The sequence below is a fragment of the Nothobranchius furzeri genome, chromosome 1 (genome assembly GCF_043380555.1).
Source record: "Nothobranchius furzeri strain GRZ-AD chromosome 1, NfurGRZ-RIMD1, whole genome shotgun sequence".
Classification (NCBI taxonomy): Eukaryota; Metazoa; Chordata; class Actinopteri; order Cyprinodontiformes; family Nothobranchiidae; genus Nothobranchius; species Nothobranchius furzeri.
Window position 1 is genome coordinate 75,246,848 of NC_091741.1, and position 19,623 is coordinate 75,266,470.

Consider the following 19,623-nt stretch of genomic DNA (forward strand, 5'->3'; position numbering starts at 1 on the left):
TCCACAGTACCGACCGAGCACCGATTCACTTCATTTGAAACGGTGCCTCGTTTCGGTACCCGTCCTTCACAACAAGAACTTGCCTAGACAGCTGCGCATGTGCAATAGCGTTATGTCATCGGTCGCTGTGAGCGAGTTGTAAACAGAGCAGCATGGTAGAAAGAATGAAAGCTAAAGCTTGGGTCCACCTCACTAAATGTGATGGGTAACTGGGTGATGATGAAACCAGCGACAACGATCTAAGTGAGACATCCTCTTCTTAATCTGCTCCGGTAGGTAAATAATTTTTTAAGATAACGTTAGCTTGATTTGGTAGTTTCCGTTTCACTAATGGTGCGTTCGCTTTCTTCTCGGAACTCTGATTTTCCGACTAGAAGAACATGAACACGCTCTAAAGTTTGGCTTCACTTTACTAAATGTGACGGGTGATTGGGTGAAGATGAAACCAGTGACAACAATTTAAGTGTGAGGCATCATCGTTTAAATCTGCTCCAGCAGTTAAATAAACTATTTAAAATAACGTTAGCTTGATATGTTAGCTTCCTATGCCACCATTGTTATCATCTAATGCTGCGTTCGCTTTCTCCTCGGAAATTCTAACTTCCCAGTGTCACGCTGTCTCCCTCACAACCATCGTCCTCCTCAAGGGAGGAACCGCAGAGCCGCTCAGACCATCCGAACTCCATTACCCAACATCCCCAGCGCCAGTCTTCCGTTTCACGTCACCCGCCGCCAAGTCTACTTAAGGAAGTGCCACACAACGCCGAATCACTCAGTCATCGTTCTCACCGAACCGAACACAGAGTCCAGACCAGATCGTCTCAGATCACTCAGCCTTTGTTAACCAGATCAGCCAGATCTAAGAGACCTGACAGCTCTTAGACGTCAGCCCCGTGCTGTGGAAGCCGCCATGCTCAGCTGTTTCATCACACCGCCGTGCACCCGGCTCCTAGATTAAACAGCGTGCTCACTCCACCCAGCGTCAGTTCACTCCACGCTTGGGTTAAGAAGCCACGCCACGTCTCCAACTCTCGCTCAGCTCGAGTCAGCCATTACACCCAGTAGGAAAAATCAATTGAAAAAGGACGGTAAACGGAATGAAGATACACAGTAAATTTAGTTCACAGTAAAGATGTTTGCTTCAGTTTAATTATCAACTTATAAAACTACAAGGACGATGTTAAAATACAAACAGTTGTATGTTATTTATCGTGATATTTATCAAATATGGTTATATATTGAGAAAAATATATATTTAATTATCAAAGAGAATTAAAAATATTAAACACTCAAAAGTATCGAAAATTGGTACCGTTAAGTACCGGTATCGATTCGTAAGTACCGGGAATTAGTACCGAATCGATTCAAATGTAAAAGGTACCCATCCCTACCCATGATTGCGGTTTTGAGTAATGAACCAGGATGGGAGTTTTTAAAAGCCTCAGGAATCTTTTGCAGGTGTTTAAAGCTAATTAGTTGATTCAGATGATTAGGTTAAAAGCTCGTTTAGAGAACCTTTTCATGATATGCACATTTTTTGAGATAGGAATTTTGGGTTTTCATGAGCTGTATGCCAAAATCATCAATGTTAGAAACAATAAAAGGCTTGAACTACTTCAGTTGTGTGTAATGAATCTAATATATATGAAAGTTTAATGTCTATCAGTATATTACAGACAATAATGAACTTTATCACAATATGCTAATTCTTTGAGAAGGACCTGTATCAAATACAGGCCATTTGCCATTTAATATAATGGTGTGGATCCTCACATATTCAGGACTTAAAAATCCTAACTAAATAAATCCTTCTTTATTTTGTGTTTAAGAAATGTTGTGGCAACTTTTTGCTGAACATGAACTATAAAAACTAATTAGGATCTTCATAAATATGTAAAGCTGATATGTTTAGAGGAAGAGAAAAGAGAGCAAACCATCACTTGAAACCAAAATGAAACCTGTGCAGATAAAGCCAGAGACAAAATACCTGCCTACAATAAGTGGTTTAATGAGGCAAAACATCATTAGTATAGTGAGAAACATACCGGTAAATTACTCAACCACTGGTGACTTCATTACCAGTAAACTGATTGAAATGCCTATAGATAACTCAATGTTACACAGCCCTATCCACACCAATAATATCGCTGTCTGCATAAAACACATCAAAATGTGGTAATGTGTGTGAAGGCACTTGGAAATCCATTTAGTCCTGCAACGCAATATTGCAGTGTGGAATTCTTCTCCCAGAGATGTGTCATGTAAATGAGATTTTTTTTTTTTTTGCATCTTGACGAGATGAGAGTGCAGTTTGCTGATAATGATGCAGTAATGCTCAAGGTTACCAACCCCCATTAAGGGCAAAAAGGAAGTACAAGAAGCTGAAACCATTCTCAGAAAAGAGATAGTAACATTAGTCAATGATAGACGTTTTATGTTTCTGTTGTTGCGAATAGTTTATATTCTTTTGGCTCACCAGCTTCTACATGAGTACTTGAGTACTTTGAGTACAATCAGTTAAAATCTGAGAAAGTGATTCCAAAACATCATTAGAGTGTCTAAGCCGAGTTCACCGCTAAGGGGCAGGTTTACTATCCAGGGCAATTTTGTGTCTTTGCACAAATCAGGAATGGCATCTGTGGGAGTTTCCAGAGTTTTTAAAGACACTGTGGTCTACAGACATGGAAGCAACCATCTCATTTTACTAATCTCAAAAAAGCAGGAGAAATTATCCCAAACTTGGCCCCAGCAGACATATGGGCAAAAACACCAAAGATAAAGTTGCTGCTTGTTTGTTGGAAAAATGAGCAAAAATAGACTCACAAGATTAGGTTTGTCTCATATCTATTGCAGGAAAGTCAGAAGTCACAACACGGTTAAGTGCAGAAGAGTCAATAAAACCAACAATTAGCCAAGTAAAAAATATACTTCTTTATTTTTCACAAAGCAAACAGCAATTACTGTGGCCCTTCCAATACCAGTTATGTGTAAACAGCTGTTATTTCAGGCTTATGCTTCACTGCATTCTTGCCATATGGATATAAATTACACTGCAGGCAGAGACAAAGCCAGTGAAAAAGTGAGTAGTGATAATAATGTAAATCAAGAATTAACAAGAGGAATAAAGTTTTGGAGTTGTAACTTTTTCTGGTGAGCGTCTCTGTTAAGGCCATGTACACAACACACATATCCCACAAAGCGAATATCTTTTTTTCCAATTTGGTTTGCTATCCACCCCAATTTGAAGGTACACAGCCCCGAAATCAGTTTTTCACAAACCCCCAACCAAAGTGGACATTTGCCTGTGGATGTAAGCAACCGGGGTTATAGGTTTTGCAACATCACTGCTCTCGACAACAAATACTAAGACATCAACTACACAACCTGTGTTTACTCACTTGTTTTTATAGGCTCAATTAATCCTCTGTGTAGAAAACTGTGAAGGATGACGTTAAGGACAATTGTTGAGATACTGATTTGAGGAACTACTGCCATCTACAGACTTGGCATGTCTATGAATGTGCTTCATGTAAAGAGGGTTTAATATGTTGCTTTTAAGCTTATTATATTACCTTTACTTATGACCAATAAGATATGATATTCTATATAAATATAGGATGTCAACCTGATTGATCTTTGAATGTTTAATCAGAAGAATTAGGATTATTTGCTTTTTCAGTGATTATAACACACTTCGTATTAATTCAGACAGAAACAAGTTTGTAAAAAGTAAGACATTTATTTTCTAAACAAATTAAAAACAAGACAAGTTATTAATAAGACAAATGTGACGAATGAATATAAGTGGATGGAATGTGATGTATGATCATGGAATGGTGTGTGATGTTTATCAGAACCTTGTATCTAGAAGAAACTATGTTCTGGGTGTGAAAAGAATTTGGTCCACATTAAACTATAAGTAATGGTTTATAAAACGGCATCAGACGCAATTCATGTCATGCCTACGAACCTGTTCCTGGCAACCCCGTTTGGGTCCAAGATGTCGAGGAGTCAGTGATCCCAAATGCACGTGGCTCGTAGGAAAACCTCGATGCAACCAACTCAGTCCTAGGATATCTCCCAAGTCACAACAGATAGATTAAATCATTTGCGTCTAGAACAGCTGTTTCTGAATAGCTGAAGGAGCAAGTTTCTATGTCGCTGCAGGCAGCTTTTGGCTTGTCGAAAGCTTTGATGGTTCAGAGTCCCTTCAGGATTGGCCACTCCGAAGGTGTACTTGAACTGAACTGAGCTTGAGCTGAGCTTGAACTGAATCACTCAGGAAGTGAGTTCTGTTTTAATTATTCTCATATTATGATTGTGTGGCCAATTGGGATTTGACATGTAAAGAGGTGTTAACAAACAAACCTCAGAACCACACCTTTCCCAGATACAGGATGCTCTGATTTGCGGATAAGAAAATATCTATGTGCACGAGTGTATGGCTGATTAGCTCGTCACGTAGACTGATTATCAGACAAATGAATCATTGCAGGACAATATTCATTTCAACCTTTTTAACTTGGACACAGATTAATCAACCTTATTAATTTAAGCACAGATTAATCAAAACATTTCATTTAACCATATTGTCCATTTCAACATATCATTAGTTAACTCATATGAGCTGAAAATATTCACTTTTATTCAGAGGCAGGAAGAATCCTGTAGAAGCGATAAGGGAAAGCTTAAGGCCTTGAAACAGGAACACCGTGCAAAGCTGCAGAGGCCTGGACTTCAGCTGATAGAATAGCAGAGTCCAGCAGATTAAAGGCAACAAATGTAGACTCCTGTCTCCTTATGACCGGATACTGAAGAGGTCAAACTGTAGATGAAAAACTGACCATTTCTGGATGCTACATTCATCATGTGCTGGTGTAGACCCAACTTTGTTTCCTACGTGGGTGAGGGAGGATATTTGGTTTTACAAAAAACAAAAACTACATGTGTACATGGCCTTAGTTACATTACTATTGACTGGCAAATTGTACACTACCTGTTCTAGTTTCATCCATTTACATCAAAGGACAATCAAACTATTATCTTTTGACAGTAAATAATTGCTATATTGCAAGGAGCCCACTTCTTCAACAGCTAAATGGATTGTGGGGTTAAACCACCAAATAGTTCCCAAGCGTTGCCATATCTGCAGCTCAACACTACCTCTGAGGATGAGTCAAATGCAGAGAACACATTTAACCACACATCACTGTGTGTGACGACTAATGAGACTTTAATCTTAATCTTTAATGATGGTACTAGGACCGGACACGAAGTTCACGGTGTCCATGTCCTGTAGGTTTTAGATGTGCACCTCAGTCCGCTAATGCAGGCTCAAATCTCTCAAATAAATACCAATAATTCATTAAATTTACTTCCTGATGCCTACTATGACTGGTAAGGTCTGAGAAACTGTTCGAAATCATGTTTGTCAAAAAAATGAGTGTCACTGTAATCAAACTGCAGTAGGTGGAAGATGATTGGTCTGTAAGTAGACCCCAATTGGGCAATAAATAATAATTTCACTCATCCTGCTGAAGAGAAAACAGCCTAATCGAATGGCCGCAGGAATCTAACTTATTTACTGGTTTCCTCAGACAGAATATTTTTATGATGGTGCATTTAATCAAGCCTTCAGTTCAAAGCCATCTGTTCATAACGGTCAGTATTACTTTTATAGTAGATGTAACAAATTTGTTTTGAAAAGCACACCAGAAATTGAATCTACCTTTTCCATTTTACCGTGATCTAGCAACTGTAATAAAAACTAGAACAGACTTTGTTTGTTTAGGTCACTCAGTTTGTTCCACCTGGTCTGATGGACCTTGAACTTAAAACTAAGTTGGTAGACACGATGGCTAGGTTGAAAATAATATTTGCCCCCCCCCCCCCCCAAAAAAAACAGGAACCAAAAATTCAGCAGCAGTTAGAATGTTTTCATCCATGTAAGGGGCCAGGTTATGTTGGGGTCAGGGCCCCAGGAATAATCTCCAGAAAACAAATGAAACAGAAATAAATCCTATTTATTCTCACTGATGTAGCGGCCACAAATTGATGATATTAATGTGAGATGAAATTGTTTTTATCTTCAGTTAGCCCTTGTTCATTCAAACATCTATTAATATGAGAAAATTTTCTTATTTTATGTTATTGGGCAGACACTAAAAAGTAGGAACCACCGATCAGAGGTGGAAAGAGTACTAAAATGTCCTACTTATGTACGAGTGCCAGTACTTTGATAATTTTTTAGTACAAGATAAAGTACTTGCCTAAATTTTTACTCAAGTACAAGTAAAACGTATTGTAAATAAAATGTACTCGAAGTAAAAGTTACTTAGTTACATTTTTGTCAGCGTAAAGATGGTTACATCAGTGCAAAACCACAACACCAGTTCACAACACGCTCGTGTGTACACGCACACACACGGACCCACACACAGTTTGATGGAAGGATTTCTATCCAATCAGTGAGAACAGGACGTGCACATTGATTGGACGAGGTTTTTCTAGGATTGCACGTTTCAATTGTGATTAAAATTATTCTTTACTTTGAAAAAAAAACATTAATTTTTAGATGCCATCAGCATGTGAGGTATCTCAATGTTCTCATGACAAAACTAACATGAGACTGTGCTCTAACCTGTCACATAACAAGCTAAATGAAAGTCAAACATTTCAAATGGACCGTATGACAGCTGTTAACGTTGGCCCTGCCCTACTTTACCTCTACATTACAGTTCCTTTATCCATGTCCATCCTAGAGCTCCTCTCTGACCTTCATGCTTATTTAGAGCAGCTGATTTTTAAAGTTAGCAGAGTTCATCCTTGGTAGTGGGCTCACTCACTCATTTAAAGATATCGGCCAGAGGCAAAATTTGTTTGAACAGCATGTGTAAATGTGTATTAAAACCTCGGATGAAAAAGATTTTTGGATTTTGACCGCTGGAATTGTAAGAAAATCTGATGTTTGTGACCGGCGCAGGAAAAACAGAAACTAACTTCCAGTCTAAGCCCTGGGCAGCTGGTGATGTTTCACATGGAGCTCTGCTGAAACAGCTGTAGTAAACAATGCCTGACTCCGCTGTTTCTGTGTTAGTGTTATAGCAGAGAACAATGTGTCATCAATCAGATGTAGCTTCTGAAGCCTCTACTAGTCGGTCAGATTTGTTTTTTCTCTGGGACATGGCGACAAGGACAGATATTGGATTACCAGAGAAGTTCAACCGAACTCCGACCCCACCAGCTGGATATCACTACCAGAGGTGCAGACATGTTTTAGACCGTTTGACTCAGAAGACCTGCGACCCGATTTGGACATAGAGGAGGATTCTGTTCATCTTCAGAACCAAAATCAGTACATTTTTTTTTACTTTTCTTAAATATTTCATTTCTGTGCTCCACTGGGAGCTCTAAGCTGACAAGTTCTCAGCTGGTCTTAGCTCCATCATGTGTCCCAATATAGTTCAGTAATCTACAGTTTTACTGCTGTGTGTATTTATTGATAGAACTCTGGAAAATATTTTACGGACAAATTACCAGAATAAATCTTCCTGATGCTGGAGTAACTCCTTAGCTCAGCTCGTTGTTTGCACTAATCCAGGATGTCATGGAGGTTCTAATGTTGAAATATAGAGATCATCTTTTAGATTATATCTCTGACTGTGTGTGTGTGTGTGTGTGTGTGTGTGTGTGTGTGTGTGTGTGTGTGTGTGTGTGTGTGTGTGTTGTAGCTTTCCCAAAGGACTTGTTCTTTCCTTACCGGAGCTAACACGGTTAGCAGTTTTGCTGCAGTCATGCTAACAGGACTCATCTAGAGTCCAGAAGTTGCAGTACAGTTCTAGATGGATTTATAGATGTAGGTTATTATTTTAGATCAGACCTGTTATTTAAAAATGCGTGTAGGACACGGACACATGGCTCAGACCTTTTGCTGCAGCTGTAAACGCAATTTTACATAATAATTTGGAGCAAGTAAACAAATAACAGTGATTCACAATACTAGCATCAGCAGCTACCTTGTTTTACGTGCTGGAGTTACGTATGCGAAACACAGTTCTTCACTGTGTGGAGGAGAGGATTTGGATTTTCTGTAATGATTTATGACAAAAGATCTTAACAAAATAAAAAACTGAACCCAGTACATGTTTATATAGATGGTAAAGTGTAGTTATTTTGCATTTCTACAATTTTAATCCCGAGCCAATACCTTTAACCCTTCACCACTGAAATCAGTTTGTTCATTCCAATCCTCCTAAATAATCCTCCAATCATCCAACTGGAATCCTTGAGAGTCCTGTAATGTCCATCTTGTCAGAATAAGCCTTGGGAGCCCAGGTGTTACTAGAACTAATGGTGTCTCCTCACCAGCATGAGCCTCCAAACTGTGAAGGTTGGTCTCCAAACACGAACTTTAAATTCATGCATTTATCTCATGTAACACTTTAACATGTTTAAAAAGGCTATTATGATATGTTACACCTCCCAGACCAAAGATAGGTCCAATATAAGATAAAACGTTATCATAAACACTGCAGAGACGTCATTATTTATGAAATATAAGTTATTTTCCTGAGCCATTACTGCAGCCAAGATATAAGATGCATGGATTTGATGAAACCATGCTGTCTCATGCAGTCCTATATGTGTAACACACACACACACACACACACACACACACACACACACACACACACACACACACACACACACACAGGAATAACTATGGGACTCGCGATACAAGCTTGTTCTGGCTGATTTCTGCTTAAAATGTAATTTAAAAAACAAATATACAAACAAAAAATGTCTATAAACTGAACTGTTTTAAGCTTTTTAGTTTTCTACGGCTAGTTTTTAACAAACTTACATTTAAAAGTTCGCTGCTCTCCCCATTTTCTTTTCCTGTTGAAAATCCACAGCCGGCGCGCAAAGCATGCTGGGATAGCCTTGTTCTGTGAGGATACACTAGACCCATCCTCAGAATGTGGGCGGAGTGAGGACGCGTTTGAGGACGTGAGAATGAGTATTCTTGAAATTCGGACAGTACTCGTCGTTGTGCTGTGACGTCATCGACCTCAAAATGCGTCCTCAGAAAGCATCCTGGCCACTGATTTGGACACACCCTTTGTCTTTTTAACACCCTAGTCTAACTGCTGAAACATTTCCCCAGCCTTCCTTAGTGTCTACAGGAGTGATTCATTACTAAACTAAACAAATCAGCTGTGTTCGTGATCTAAAACATGCAGGAAACATGCTGGAAGCTGATTGCAGTGCCAGATGTCAGCTCAGTTTTATTCCTAATTCCAACAGGTGGAAGGCCGCCAGTCTGAAACCGCCAATGCGTTACTCTGAGGGTCTGAGTGGCATTTTGTTAACTGTGTAAAGTGTTATTTTAGCACATACTGGTTCAACAAAGTTAAAAAGTTGAAAAAGTTGCATAATATGGCTTTAAAAGCAGAGGTGTTAACATGCCTGCACAGCTGGATCAGAACCAAACTCAAGAAAAAAATCTGGTTATAACAAACACGGAAGCTGATTTAGTCTCTGGTCCTCTCTTTGCTATTTTTTCCAGTTGCCTGTTAGGATGACAGATAAATACTGCCAACTTTCTAAGTGTGAATCCCAAACTTAATTACATTCTTCTTGGTGCCATACACTGAAAAATGATCTGGACTCTAAAGTAGCCTGTTTCTGTGAATACAAAGTGGAAGTGTTTATATGATGGAAAACATTAGCAAAACCAAAAAACTGCATATGGAAAAAAAAAAGAACCATGCTGCACAAAAACATTTAAACCTGAAGTGAAACGTGTCGATGTAACACGGTTTTTGCAGCACTAAAATCAGCAAACACATCTCTACATAACGCTAACACTTTAAGCAGCGATTTTCACAATCCTCTGATCCACTCCAAAACCCCTCAGCTGTATCTGAGTCCCTGCTTAATTCAGGCTGTGCAGGAAAAAAGCTGACAAGTGGGCCATGCAACTCTCACAGAAGCAGGAAAGCAACAAGAAAAATGCAAAAGGTTCTTAAAGAAAATGAAAATGGAGCTCTGAAAAGTCAAGAAATGAAGGCCCCTCTGGGCCTTTAGGAAACTGCTGTGCAGCTGGGGTTCTTGCCTGGCAGGCAGATGTTTCATGACCTGATAGAGGTGGAAGAGTATACCAGAACCAAACCCAGAAGAGCGATTTCATATAAGCAGCTCAAGAAAACCCCTAAAAAACAAGATTCCTCTTATAATGAAGCACAATTTATTTTCATGTTGCTCTGCTGAGAAATATAGAGAAACAAGTCTAAGTATGTGTGTGTGTGTGTGTGTGTGTGTGTGTGTGTGTGTGTGTGTGTGTGTGTGTGTGTGTGTGTTTTACCTGTTAGCAGTTCCTAAAAGATCAATTACATTATTTATTGATGAGTGGGTAGCTTCAACGGAACAGAAAACAATATAAATCCTGAAACTGAAATTTATTCTAACATTTTAAAATTATTTAACTTTTAGTGATGCACCAATATGAAATTTTTTTGGGCCGATACCGATAATGGATATTAAGATCACAGTTATGGCCGATAACCGATATTTGCCGATATCAATATACTGACAATACTTCTAAAATCAGCAGATTTTGTACAAAATGAAAATTATTAAAGCTGAATTTACGTTACTATGTACACACACCACGCACATTTATGGTTCTGAGATGATTACATTCAGTCACATGACTAAACAATTACACATCACCCCCCTCACCCTCTGAAACAGACAAACAAATGGAGATGAGATGGAAAAAATATTGGCCCGGTTTTATATATCGGACCGATACCGATATGTAAAAAAATGACTAACATTGGCTATTACCGATATTGATGCTGACATATTGTCTATCCCTAGTAATTTTCAACAAAATAAGTTATTTACAATAGAAGTGTATTATCGTCGTGAGGTTAAATTACAGAAGCAGTTACCTGTAATAACAAGAACATATGAAAATCGTTTTAATGAGAAAGTTTCTCAAAGTGACGCGTTTAATGTCTCATAATAATGAGGTAGTGTAAATGCCGAGATTTTGCGGCATGTTTGAATCTTTTCCAGAGAAAACAAAGAGAGTCAGAGAGAGCATCTTTATGTCTTTTGAATAAGCTGTAATTTGTTGGATGAACATATTTCTCCACTTTGAAAACAGAGAAAACAATCCTAACTTGGGTTTGTTGTTCATGCCAATTTGGGGTTCTCCAACTTTCTAGTTAAGGTGTAGCTTTCAAAGTAAAAGTTGGTTTTCTGTTTATGTTGTTTATGATAGAGTGAGATGCTCGAGGGGGCTTGGACACCTGGTCAGGATAATTCATAACAATTCCTGATGATTATATGATGATTTTTATTATTTTTCTGTTGGTTTATTTCCTTTTTCTGAACAGAGTGACGTCAAAACCCCAATGTTGAAAATATTTTCTATCTATCTTTAGAGAGAGAGAGAGAGAGAGAGAGAGAGAGAGAGAGAGAGAGAGAGAGAGAGAGAGAGAGAGAGAGAGAAAATATCTTTAGCTCAATGAACTAAATAACAATTTCCACAATTTCCCAAGGCTGGGTTTTATTGAACAGTTATTTAACTCCATAAAATGAAATTAAGGGTCAATAATATAACTTGGATCTTAAAATCTTCAGTTTTACTGTAAATGGTTGAAGCAAAGTTGAAAACGCCCAGCAACAAAAACTATTACATCTAGTATTTTGTATGACCACCCTGATTTTCAGGGACAGCACCAAGTTTTCTAGGCATGGGATGAACAAGATAGGGTTAGTGACATATTGCAACATATATCTTTTTCCATTCTTCAAGAATAACCTTTTTAAGAGCCTGGATGCCGGCTGGAGGTGCAGCTGTTTGTGTACAGGGAGAAGAGCAGAGGAGAGCGAACACAACCCTGAAGCAAACCAGTGCCAATGGTCCGCAGGTCTGATACATTCTTCCCCAGCCTCACTTGTTGCTGTTTACACCCACTTTTTATTAGGCCCACACAAAGATGAGTTTCTGGCTACCTACCACAGAAGACTATCCCCACAGTCTTTTAATCATCTCAAGTTAAACAGGTGACACATGTATGGCTGGGAAATGTCAGCCTGAGTGCCTCTGGCAGCTCACTGCTAATGTAAATACAAGGCAGTGAATGTGTGCCTCATTAACAAGCTCCCTCCTGAGTTCTGTTACACTAAAAGAACGTATGAATCAAAAGGTGTTATAGTTTGGAATCCTCACCTCAACATCTTAGGGAGGTTATATTGATATTACTACAACAATAGCTCAGTTTTAATTTGAGTCCATTTTAAAGTCAGCATATATGTTGATAAACTTTATAAAGTTTTTCCTGCAAAATCCACAAGAGTCCTAATTCAGAGCTGACCACATGTGTTTAGCACAATGAACTTAGCATTTGATTCATAGTGTTTCATGCATCATGACATTTTGGGGGGGATATTATGGTAACAAAGGAGATAAATACAATAAAATACCGTCTTTACATGAAAGAAACTGCTCTGCATGGTGATTCATCAAACACCCTTCACCTAAGCAGAAGGGTCGGACCTATTTGCAGCTCTGATGGGGATTTTGATAAAAAAAAAACATCTCTAACTGAAAGAATACAAATAAGACTTGGAAATTTCTCAAGCTGCAAGTCCGTCAAAAAAAGACAAACTGCTTGTGTTCACCCAAAAGACGTCATGCCATGCTCGCCTTCCATTCTTAAGCTACCGTGATATGAGCGTGATTAAATGGCGGACCTTTTCAACATTTTTCCCCAAAAAATTCTTTCTGTGATCTAGTGCACATACCAAATGGACTTTGTGTATTTCCCCATTTTGTGTTTCTTTTGCTTGATGTCAGGCTTTTTAGGATATTTTGACAGCAGCAAAAGTATAAATTAAGTACTCATTTTCTCGTTGAAATGCTTTTTAAAGTAATTTATAGCAGTACAAACTTCCAAGGTGACACGTTGTCAGCTCTTAATTTAAATAAAGCAACATGCAAAAGTAATTCAAGGAGCTTGTATCTCAGACTAATAGGAAATAGCTGTTCTCCAGAGTTGCTGCAAAAAGGCTTTCTATTCTTTGATAAGTGGATTTATTAAACACTCAACTCAGGCCATACTGGGATGATCTGTTCATAACTATCTGGTATGTATGGGGATGACATCTAAACAACATTTTCCTTTGTTTTCTCCTCAGTGAGCTGCAATAACTGTATGGATAAGGAGGGGTAATCAGTGAACTCTTTCTAAACCTCTCTAGTTTTCTAAAATATGTTTGCTGATGTAGAGAACACGAGTAAAAGCAACAAAAAAAACGAATAAACTATTGTTCCTGAATGACAAATTTCCTGTGCAAGACATCTATATCTAGAAACTTCACAATGATTCTACATGATTTCAAAAGATCAACCTTAGAAAAGCTAAATGTGGTAATGAACACCCATCAGCTTGGGTAGTCAGACGCTGTATTTATTTCAGTTCCAGTTACTGTGTGATAACATCCAGTGTCAGCGAGTTGTCAACCGTCTGCTTCACTAAGAAAAATAGGGAAAAGGAATCCAGAAGATCAAGTCTTCCAGGGTCTTTCCTAACATTTTCCCTGGAAACAAGCAGCTCCCTTGCTGCTGCAGACTTGGGAGAATGTCATCTCTAATTACCTCTGAAATCCATCTCTATCCCCCTCCACCCCCAAACCTGCCATCTGTATGGACTCCTTTTGTTTGTCAGCTAAAGCCGTGTCCTTGACTGTTGGTGGTAAAGTACTGTAGAGCTGCATGCTGATTGTTCTGAAATCACAGTTAATCTGGGTTGTTTGTCACATGAACTGAAAATACAGATCATTTCAGTCCGGCAGATGGAAAAACCAACTATTTGGTATTATTTTAAAGGGAAATTATATTTTTATAAGTACCATTCATAAGTGTATTCATGTATAATGCTACTTGTAATCTTATAATGAAACTAAAATGGATACCCTCAACACCTTGGCTGCCAGTGTTGTGCCAGAACGCGTTCATTGAACGATCAATCATTCAACTCGTTCATTTAATTAGTGAACATGAACTGAACTCGCTCGTATTTTGCCAAATGAACGTTAGAGTGCGTTCGTTCTCGCGTGCGTGAAAGAGTTTATGAACGTGTTCTTTTGCAGTTCAAACTCCAGATCTCCAAGTAGAGCCTGCAAATGTGGCCACCATAGGTACCTCAGAAAATATACAACTGTACATGATGATCTTAGATGCACCTTTAAAAGTTTTTCTTGTCAAATAAAACATGTTTCCACCACAGCTATTGTTGTTTTAACAAGGAACTGCTATACTGAACCTCAAAGTTGAATAAAAAAAAATTCTGACTTTAGGGTGGACCCCCTAAGGGTATAGAGATTATTCAATTATAATTTAATATTACTGGGGTAGTATTAAATTATAATTATATTTGTTCATCCAATTCCATTTTGCGATGACTAGTGAAATCTTCATTGCTTATATAGATTTTTTTCTTCTGTTTCTCTTACTTTTTACTTTGCAGTCATGTTTGAAACAAACTAAAACTTAAACTGTTAAAGCAAGTAAAGTGCAAACAGTAAAGTGATTGATTATTTTGGTGCCATCAAGTTTTATCATCTCTTCCAAATCCAAGGTAATTTCCCCCTTGGGGATTAATAAAGACAACTTGAACCTTGAATATAAAGGACAGACAGACATTATGGTCATCGATATATGTTTCCTGTTCTGCTTTATAAAAATAAGTGATATAAAATCTGTATATGTGAAAAAATAATAATTAATTAAAGCTGCAAGCAGCGTCGTTCGGCCCTCGCAGCGAAGCTGCTCGCCCTCCTTCCGCACCCCCTCCGCTCCATCCCCGACCCTCTCCAAACCCAGCTCCGTGCTTCTCCATCCTGTCCGGCAGCCGGGGGCACCAGGGCACGTCTGGCAGAACAGAAAGTCAACCACCCCGCCACCAGAAACCGTGAACGGCCTCCTCGTCCACACCTCACCCTGACTCAGCATCCCCTCTGAGCCCACCATTACACGTCTCACCACTAGGAGATACTCTATCTTTACCAAACTGGTGATGTGATGTTCAGTCTCGGGCAAATCGGAGGCTGTTTGTGGAAGTTACAGTCAAACGTAAGGTCACAGCGTCACGCCAGAATTCGCCATTGTATCAAATCCCCTCCCTTCCTGAAAAGCTAGCAGATCTGAATTGTCATTACAACATCATGAAGACAGTGCATGACCTTAGTGTCATGTTCACTAAATTAGAGGGGACAAATATGGGCATTTCACCATGAAAAAATCGACTTCCTGTAGTCAGGGGGTGGGGCTTAGGTGATGTCAGCTGTCCACATTGTCATTGTCTTGAGATGTGGTCAATGATCACACAGACACAGTTTGATATAGATCTGATCATGCACATGGGAGTTGTTAAGTCAAGGAATGTAATGGCGAAAGGTCAAAGTTTGAGGCTTAGCCACGCCCACACCTTTATACTTATTTGAAATCCGATGGTTGAATTTTTCCCCCTTTGTCTTAAGAGTATGTAGCAGAAGTTTGAAGGCGATTGGTGAAAAGGGCGATGGTGCAACACTCTCCAAACAACGTGTGCGAAAACCACTAAATCGAGTACTTGGACCAAAATGGCCGACTTCCTGTGCGACTTTGCACTTTGCTCCAATAGACTTTTTTGTAGGTCCTGAGACACCACATTAGTGTGCCAAATTTCGTGTTCCTCAGTGAAAGCATGGCTTGGGGCTGACAGTTTTAATGGTCCTAGGGGGCGTTATTTCAGAAAATAGGCCACGCCCACAAACTTCAGCTGTCCATTTCTATTAGGGGTCAGAGTAGGATCACTCATCAGAAATTGTGTGGCGATGTCACAATGGTTGAAGAAATGAGAGACAAACGTATTTCCATGGCATGATGGCAAACTTCGCCATACTCCCAAAGCCCCGCCTTTATTCGAAACCTGCCAGTACTATAGACCAAGTGACCTCAACTTGTCTGCTGCTATTTGCCAGTGATTGCTGGTGATTGAGTAAAAGGAGTCCAGTTGGGAGCTGTGAAAAAAAGAGTGGCGTGGCGACAAGTCAAAGTTTGAGGCTTAGCCACGCCCACACCTTTATACTTATTTAAAATCCGATGGTTGAATTTTTTCTTCTATGTCTTAAGAGTGTATAGCAGATGTTTGAAGGTGATTGGTGAAAAGGGTGATGGAGCATCACTCTCCAAACAACGTGTGCGAAAACCACTAAATCGAGTACTTGGACCAAAATGGCCGACTTCCTGTGCGACTTTGCACTTGGCTCCAAGAGACTTTTTTGTAGGTCCTGAGACACCACATTAGTGTACCAAATCTCGTAGTCCTCAGTCAAAGCATGGCTTGGGGCTGACAGTTTTAATGGTCATAGGGGGCGCTATTTCAGAAAATAGGCCACGCCCACCAGATGTTCACATTAGATTCTTTTGGGGGCCGGACTAGGATCACTCCCAAGAAGTGTCGTGGCGATATCTCTAGAAATGACGAAATGGGAGGCAAACGTAAGGCCACGTCGGTACGCCTGACTTCGCCGCACCGCCAGAGCCCCGCCTTCTGCAGAAAACTCCCATAAAATGACGCCAAGAAACCCCAACTTGTCTTCAGTTACCTGCTCCAAATTTGGGATGATTATTTGAAAGGGCGAATTTTTGAAAATTTCCCAGTAAAACTTGACCTTTTAAGTCCTGAGGGGGCGGGGCTTATGTGACATCATCAATAGAACATTCATTTGTCTTCGGGGGGCGATGCCGATTGTCTATAGTAAGTTACTTTAACTGTAATTCTTTCATTTATGAAATTATAGCAATTTGAATTTTTTTGGCGAGTGCTCGAACTTTGAGGCCTGGCCCCGCCCCTTCAGTATTTACAAAAAGTCAATTTTATTGTCTCATTTTAATCGTCCATCACTTCTGTTCGATCGCACACTATTTTTGAGACGATCGTGCGAAAAATGACCAAACTGTTCAACCAAATATAGACCCTAGAAATGGCCAAAACGTCTAAAAATCACCATTTCAACCCAAAATGGCCGACTTCCTGTTTGATATTGACCATGGTTGCAAGAGACTTTTCTGTGCGGACTGTTGAGTACTACAAGTAAACCAAATTTCCTAACTGTACGATAAATTAAGCTTAATGGAGAGGGGTATTTTTCACTTTCTAGAGGGCGCTGTTCAGCCACTTTTTTATGAACTTTCACATTGCCACTGAAATACGTAAATTTCACGCACTTTCTATATTGGGCCAGAATTTGGTGAGTTTTTGGATATGCTAAGACCCCCTAAATTTTTGTAGGTCCTGAGACACCACATTAGTGTACCAAATCTCGTAGTCCTCAGTCAAAGCATGGCTTGGGGCTGACAGTTTTAATGGTCATAGGGGGCGCTATTTCAGAAAATAGGCCACGCCCACCAGATGTTCACATTAGATTCTTTTGGGGGCCGGACTAGGATCACTCCCAAGAAGTGTCGTGGCGATATCTCTAGAAATGACGAAATGGGAGGCAAACGTAAGGCCACGTCGGTACGCCTGACTTCGCCGCACCGCCAGAGCCCCGCCTTCTGCAGAAAACTCCCATAAAATGACGCCAAGAAACCCCAACTTGTCTTCAGTTACCTGCTCCAAATTTGGGATGATTATTTGAAAGGGCGAATTTTTGAAAATTTCCCAGTAAAACTTGACCTTTTAAGTCCTGAGGGGGCGGGGCTTATGTGACATCATCAATAGAACATTCATTTGTCTTCGGGGGGCGATGCCGATTGTCTATAGTAAGTTACTTTAACTGTAATTCTTTCATTTATGAAATTATAGCAATTTGAATTTTTTTGGCGAGTGCTCGAACTTTGAGGCCTGGCCCCGCCCCTTCAGTATTTACAAAAAGTCAATTTTATTGTCTCATTTTAATCGTCCATCACTTCTGTTCGATCGCACACTATTTTTGAGACGATCGTGCGAAAAATGACCAAACTGTTCAACCAAATATAGACCCTAGAAATGGCCAAAACGTCTAAAAATCACCATTTCAACCCAAAATGGCCGACTTCCTGTTTGATATTGACCATGGTTGCAAGAGACTTTTCTGTGCGGACTGTTGAGTACTACAAGTAAACCAAATTTCCTAACTGTACGATAAATTAAGCTTAATGGAGAGGGGTATTTTTCACTTTCTAGAGGGCGCTGTTCAGCCACTTTTTTATGAACTTTCACATTGCCACTGAAATACGTAAATTTCACGCACTTTCTATATTGGGCCAGAATTTGGTGAGTTTTTGGATATGCTAAGACCCCCTAAAGGCCACCCAAAGACGCGGAAGAAAAAAAATAATAATAATTAAAGCTGCAAGCAGCGTCGTTCGGCCCTCGCAGCGAAGCTGCTCGCCCTCCTTCCGCACCCCCTCCGCTCCATCCCCGACGCTCTCCAAACCCAGCTCCGCGCTTGTCCATCCTGGACGGCAGCCGGGGGCACCAGGGCACGTCTGGCAGAACAGAAAGTCAACCACCCCGACACCAGAAACCGTGAACGGCCTCCTCGTCCACACCTCACCCTGATTCAGCATCCCCTCTGAGCCCAGCATTACACGTCTCACCACTAGGAGATACTCTATCTTTACCACACTGGTGATGTGATGTTCAGTCTCTGGCAAATCGGAGGCTGTTTGTGGAAGTTACAGTCAAACGTAAGGTCACAGCGTCACGCCAGAAATCGCCATGGCATCAAAGCTCCTCCCTTTCTGAAAAGCTATCAGATCTGAATAGTCATTAGAACATCATGAAGACAGTGCATGACCTTAGTGTCATGTTGACTAAATTAGAGGGGACAAATATGGGCATTTCACCATAAAACAGAAGACTTCCTGTAGTCAGGGGGCGGGGCTTAGGTGATGCCAGCTGTCCACATTGTCACTGTCTTCAGATGTGGTCAGTGATCACACGGACAAAGTTTGAAATTGATCTGATCATGCACAAGGGAGTTATTGAGTCAAGTAACGTAATGGCGACTGGTCAAAGTTTGAGGCTTAGCCACGCCCACACCTTTATACTTATTTAAAATCCGACGGTTGAATCTTTTCCTCTATGTCTTAAGAGTATATAGCAAGAGTTTGAAGGTGATCGGTGGAAAGGGCGACGAGACATCATTCTCCTAATAACGTGTGCGAAAACCACTAAATCGAGTACTTGGACCAAAATGGCCGACCTCCTGTGCGACATTGCGCTTGGCTCCAAGAGACTTTTTTGTAGGTCCTGAGACACTACATTAGTGTGCCAAATTTCGTGATCCTCAGTCAAAGCACGGCTTGGGGCTGACAGTTTTAATGGTCCTAGGGGGCGCTATTTCAGAAAATAGGCCACGCCCACAAACTTCAGCTGTCCAATTCTATTAGGGGTCAGAGTAGGATCACTCATCAGAAATTGTGTGGCGATGTAACAATGATTGAAGAAATGAGAGACAAACGTATTTCCATGGCGTGATGGCGAATTTCGCCATGCTCCCAAAGCCCCGCCTTTATTCGAAAGCTGCCAGTACTATAGACCAAGTGACCTCAACTTGTCTGCTGCTATTTGC

The 19,623-nt window shown here is 40.1% G+C and overlaps 1 protein-coding gene across 1 annotated transcript in view; it reads left to right on the forward strand.

Annotated features, from left to right (window-relative positions):
* Nucleotides 1-19,623, forward strand: part of LOC139069636 (uncharacterized) — a 438,794-nt gene that overhangs the window by 112,511 nt on the left and 306,660 nt on the right. The window lies entirely within an intron of this gene.